The sequence below is a fragment of the Lepisma saccharinum genome, unplaced genomic scaffold, assembly GCF_977018435.1.
Source record: "Lepisma saccharinum unplaced genomic scaffold, izLepSacc3.1 HAP1_SCAFFOLD_84, whole genome shotgun sequence".
Classification (NCBI taxonomy): domain Eukaryota; kingdom Metazoa; phylum Arthropoda; class Insecta; order Zygentoma; family Lepismatidae; genus Lepisma; species Lepisma saccharinum.
The window spans coordinates 196,141-202,678 of NW_028142920.1; positions in this window are offsets into that span (position 1 = coordinate 196,141).

Sequence of the window (6,538 nt, forward strand, 5' to 3'; positions counted from 1 at the left end):
GTTTTTGACCTTATATGGAACCTCCTATCTGAAAATTTGAAAATTCTTAAAAAATTTGACCAAAATCTTGATGTCCCCAATACTATGTTTTGTATGTTTTTTCCACGTGTCTTGACATCCAATGTATTCCTGCAAAGTTTGGTGAAGATCTCAGTATGTCGTTTTTGACCTTATCTGGAACCTCCCATCTGAAAATTTGAAAATTCTTAAAAAATCCGTCCAAAATCTTGATCACCCCAATCTCTTGTTTTGTACGTTTTTTCCACGTGTCTTGACATCCAATGTATCCCTGCAAAGTTTGGTGAAGATCTGAGTATGTAGTTTTTGACCTTATCTGGAACCTCCCATCTGAAAATTTGAAAATTCCTAAAAAATCCGTCAAAATCTTGATGACCCCAATCCCTTGTTTTGTACGTTTTTTCCACGTGTCTTGACATCCAATGTATCCCTGCAAAGTTTGGTGAAGATCTGAGTATGTAGTTTTTGACCTTATCTGGAACCGCATTTCTGAAAATTTGAAAATTCTTAAAAAATTCGTCCAAAATCTTGATGTCTCCAATCTCTTGTTTTGTACGTTTTTTCCACGTGTCTTAACATCCAATGTATTCCTGCAAAGTTTGGTGAAGATCTGAGTATGTAGTTTTTGACCTTATATGGAACCTGAAAATTTGAAAATTCTTAAAAAATTTGACCAAAATCTTGATGTCCCCAATCCTAGGTCTTGTATGTTTTTTCCACGTGTCTTGACATCCAATGTATCCCTGCAAAGTTTGGTGAAGATCTGAGTATGTAGTTTTTGACTTTATATGGAACCTCCTATCTGAAAATTTGAAAATTCTTAAAAAATTCGACCAAAATCTTGATGTCCCCAATCCTATGTTTTGTATGTTTTTTCCACGTGTCTTGACATCCAATGTATCCATGCAAAGTTTGGTGAAGATCTGAGTATGTAGTTTTTGACCTTAATGGAACCTCCTATCTGAAAAATTGAAAATTTTTAAATAATTCGTCCAAAATCTTGTTGTCTCCAATCTCTTGTTTTGTACGTTTTTTCCACGTGTCTCGACCTCCAGTGTATCCCTGCAAAGTTTGGTGAAGATATGTGTATGTCGTTTTTGACCTTATCTGGAACATCCTTTCTGAAAATTTGAAAATTCTTAAAAAATTCGTCCAAAATCTTGATGTCTCCAATCTCTTGTTTTGTACGTTTTTTCCACGTGTCTTGACATCCAATGTATCCCTGCAAAGTTTGGTGAAGATCTGAGTATGTCGTTTTTGACCTTATCTGGAACCTCCTATCTGAAAATTTGAAAATTCTTAAAAAATTCGTCAAAATCTTGATGTCTCCGATCTCTTGTTTTGTACGTTTTTTCCACGTGTCTTGACATGCAAAGTGTTCCTGCAAAGTTTGGTGAAGATCTGAGTATGTAGTTTTTGACCTCATCTGGAACCTCCTATCTGAAAATTTGAAAATTCTTAAAAAATTCGTCCAAAATCTTGATGTCTCCAATCTCTTGTTTTGTACGTTTTTTCCACGTGTCTTGACATCCAATGTATCCCTGCAAAGTTTGGTGAAGATCTGAGTATGTACTTTTTGACCTTATCTGGCACCTCATTTCTGAAAATTTGAAAATTCCTCAAAAATTCGTCCAAAATCTTGATGTCTCCAATCTCTGGTTTTGTACGTTTCTTCCACGTGTCTTGACATCCAATGTATCCCTGCAAAGTTTGGTGAAGATCTGAGTATGTCGTTTTTGACCTTAACTGGAACCTCCCATCTGAAAATTTGAAAATTCTTCAAAAATTCGTCGAAAATCTTGATGTCTCCAATCTCTTGTTTTGTACGTTTTTTCCACGTGTCTTGACATCCAATGTATCCCTGCAATGTTTGGTGAAGATCTGAGTATGTAGTTTTTTACCTTATATGGAACCTCCTATCTGAAAATTTGAAAATTCTTAAAAAATTTGACCAAAATCTTGATATCCCCAATCCTATGTTTTGTATGTTTTTTCCACGTGTCTTGACATCCAATGTATCCCTGCAAAGTTTGGTGAAGATCTGAGTATGTAGTTTTTGACCTTACCTGGAACCTCCTATCTGAAAAATTGAAAATTTTTAAAAAATTCGTCCAAAATCTTGTTGTCTCCAATCTCTTGTTTTGTACGTTTTTTCCACGTGTCTCGACCTCCAATATATCCCTGCAAAGTTTGGTGAAGATCTGAGTATGTCGTTTTTGACCTTATCTGGAACATCCTTTCTGAAAATTTGAAAATTCTTAAAAAATTCGTCCAAAATCTTGATGTCTCCAATCTCTTGTTTTGTACGTTTTTTCCACGTGTCTTGACATCCAATGTATCCCTGCAAAGTTTGGTGAAGATCTGAGTATGTCGTTTTTGACCTTATCTGGAACCTCCTATCTGAAAATTTGAAAATTCTTAAAAAATTCGTCGAAAATCTTGATGTCTCCGATCTCTTGTTTTGTACGTTTTTTCCACGTGTCTTGACATGCAAAGTATTCCTGCAAAGTTTGGTGAAGATCTGAGTATGTAGTTTTTGACCTCATCTGGAACCTCCCATCTGAAAATTTGAAAATTCTTAAAAAATTCGTCCAAAATCTTGATGTCTCCAATCTCTTGTTTTGTACGTTTTTTCCACGTGTCTTGACATCCAATGTATCCCTGCATAGTTTGGTGAAGATCTGAGTATGTAGTTTTTGACCTTATCTGGCACCTCATTTCTGAAAATTTGAAAATTCCTCAAAAATTCGTCCAAAATCTTGATGTCTCCAATCTCTTGTTTTGTACGTTTTTCCCACGTGTCTTGTTATCCAATGTATCCCTGCAAAGTTTGGTGAAGATCTGAGTATGTAGTTTTTGACCTTATCTGGCACCTCATTTCTGAAAATTTGAAAATTCCACAAAAATTCGTCCAAAATCTTGATGTCTCCAATCTCTTGTTTTGTACGTTTTTTCCACGTGTCTTGACATCCAATGTATCCCTGCAAAGTATGGTGAAGATCTGAGTATGTCGTTTTTGACCTTATCTGGAACCTCCTATCTGAAAATTTGAAAATTCTTAAAAAATTCGTCCAAAACCTTGATGTCTCCAATCTCTTGTTTTGTACGTTTTTTCCACGTGTCTTGACATCCAATGTATCCCTGCAAAGTTTGGTGAAGATCTGAGTATGTAGTTTTTGACCTTATATGGAACCTCCTATCTGAAAATTTGAAAATTCTTAAAAAATTCGACCAAAATCTTGATGTCCCCAATCCTATGTTTTGTATGTTTTTTCCACGTGTCTTGACATCCAATGTATCCATTCAAAGTTTGGTGAAGATCTGAGTATGTAGTTTTTGACCTTATATGGAACCTCCTATCTGAAAATTTGAAAATTCTTAAAAAATTCGTTCAAAATCTTGATGTCTCCAATCTCTTGTTTTGTACGTTTTTTCCACGTGTCTTGACATCCAATGTATCACTGCAAAGTTTGGTGAAGATCTGAGTATGTAGTTTTTGACCTTATCTGGAACCTCCCATCTGAGAATTTGAAAATTCCTAAAAAATCCGTCTAAAATCTTGATGACCCCAATCTCTTGTTTTGTACGTTTTTTCCACGTGTCTTGACATCCAATGTATCCCTGCAAAGTTTGGCGAAGATCTGAGTATGTAGTTTTTGACCTTATACGGAACCTCCTTTCTGAAAATTTGAAAATTCTTAAAAAATTCGTCCAAAATCTTGATGTCTCCAATTTCTTGTTTTGTACGTTTTTTCCACGTGTCTTGACATCCAATGTATCCACGCAAAGTTTGGTGAAGATCTGAGTATGTAGTTTTTGACCTTATATGGAACCTCCTATCTGAAAATTTGAAAATTCTTAAAAAATTCGTCCAAAATCTTGATGTCTCCAATCTCTTGGTTTGTATGTTTTCCCCACGGGTACATCCAATGTATCCCTGCAAAGTTTGGTGAAGATCTGAGTATGTAGTTTTTGACCTTATCTGGAACCTCATTTCTGAGAATTTGAAAATTCCTCAAAAATTCGTCCAAAATCTTGATGTCTCCAATCTCTTGTTTTGTACGTTTTTTCCACGTGTCTTGACATCCAATGTGTCCCTGCAAAGTTTGGTGAAGATCTGAGTATGTAGTTTTTGACCGTATCTGGAACCTCCTATCTGAAAATTTGAAAATTCTTAAAAAAATCGTCCAAAATCTTGATGTCTCCAATCTCTTGTTTTGTACGTTTTTTCCACGTGTCTTGACATCCAATGTATCCCTGCATAGTTTGGTGAAGATCTGAGTATGTAGTTTTTGACCTTATATGGAACCTCCTATCTGAAAATTTGAAAATTCTTAAAAAATTTGACCAAAATCTTGATGTCCCCAATCCTATGTTTTGTATGTTTTTCCCGCGTGTCTTGACATCCAATGTATCCCTGCAAAGTTTGGTGAAGATCTGAGTATGTAGTTTTTGACCTTATCTGGAACCTCCTATCCGAAAATTTGAAAATTCTTAAAAAATTCGTCCGAAATCTTGATGTCTCAAATCTCTTGTTTTGTACGTTTTTCCACGTGTCTTGACATCCAATGTATCCCTGCAATGTTTGGTGAAGATCTGAGTATGTAGTTTTTGACCTTATATGGAACATCCTATCTGAAAATTTGAAAATTCTTAAAAAATTTGACCAAAATCTTGATGTCCCCAATCCTATGTTTTGTATGTTTTTTCCACGTGTCTTGACATCCAATGTATCCCTGCAAAGTTTGGTGAAGATCTGAGTATGTCGTTTTTGACCTTATCTGGAACATCCTTTCTGAAAATTTGAAAATTCTTAAAAAATTCGTCCAAAACCTTGATGTCTCCAATCTCTTGTTTTGTACGTTTTTTCCACGTGTTTTGACATCCAATGTGTCCCTGCAAAGTTTGGTGAAGATCTGAGTATGTAGTTTTTGACCTTATATGGAACCTCCTATCTGAAAATTTGAAAATTCTTAAAAAATTCGTCCAAAATCTTGATGTCTCCAATCTCTTGTTTTGTACGTTTTTTCCACGTGTCTTGACATCCAATGTATCCCTGCATAGTTTGGTGAAGATCTGAGTATGTAGTTTTTGACCTTATATGGAACCTCCTTTCTGAAAATTTGAAAATTCTTAAAAAATTCGTCGAAAATCTTGATGTCTCCAATCTCTTGTTTTGTACGTTTTTTCCACGTGTCTTGACATGCAAAGTATCCCTGCAACGTTTGGTGAAGATCTGAGTATGTAGTTTTTGACCTTATTTGGAACCTCCTATCTGAAAATTTGAAAATTCTTCAAAAATTCGTCCAAAATCTTGATGTCTCCAATCTCTTGTTTTGTACGTTTTTTCCACGTGTCTTGACATCCAATGTATCCCTGCAATGTTTGGTGAAGATCTGAGTATGTAGTTTTTGACCTTATATGGAACCTCCTATCTGAAAATTTGAAAATTCTTAAAAAATTTGACCAAAATCTTGATGTCCCCAATCCTATGTTTTGTATGTTTTTTCCACGTGTCTTGACATCCAATGTATCCCTGCAAAGTTTGGTGAAGATCTGAGTATGTCGTTTTTGACCTTATATGGAACATCCTTTCTGAAAATTTGAAAATTCTTAAAAAATTTGACCAAAATCTTGATGTCCCCAATCCTATGTTTTGTATGTTTTTCCCGCGTGTCTTGACATCCAATGTATCCCTGCAAAGTTTGGTGAAGATCTGAGTATGTAGTTTTTGACCTTATCTGGAACCTCCTATCTGAAAATTTGAAAATTCTTAAAAAATTCGTCCGAAATCTTGATGTCTCAAATCTCTTGTTTTGTACGTTTTTCCACGTGTCTTGACATCCAATGTATCCCTGCAATGTTTGGTGAAGATCTGAGTATGTAGTTTTTGACCTTATATGGAACATCCTATCTGAAAATTTGAAAATTCTTAAAAAATTTGACCAAAATCTTGATGTCCCCAATCCTATGTTTTGTATGTTTTTTCCACGTGTCTTGACATCCAATGTATCCCTGCAAAGTTTGGTGAAGATCTGAGTATGTCGTTTTTGACCTTATCTGGAACATCCTTTCTGAAAATTTGAAAATTCTTAAAAAATTCGTCCAAAATCTTGATGTCTCCAATCTCTTGTTTTGTACGTTTTTTCCACGTGTCTTGACATCCAATGTATCCCTGCAAAGTTTGGTGAAGATCTGAGTATGTAGTTTTTGACCTTATATGGAACCTCCTCTCTGAAAATTTGAAAATTCCTCAAAAATTCGTCCAAAATCTTGATGTCTCCAATCTCTTGTTTTGTACGTTTTTTCCACGTGTCTTGACATCCAATGTGTCCCTGCAAAGTTTGGTGAAGATCTGAGTATGTAGTTTTTGACCTTATCTGGAACCTCCTATCTGAAAATTTGAAAATTCTTAAAAAAATCGTCCAAAATCTTGATGTCTCCAATCTCTTGTTTTGTACGTTTTTTCCACGTGTCTTGACATCCAATGTATCCCTGCAAAGTTTGGTGAAGATCTGAG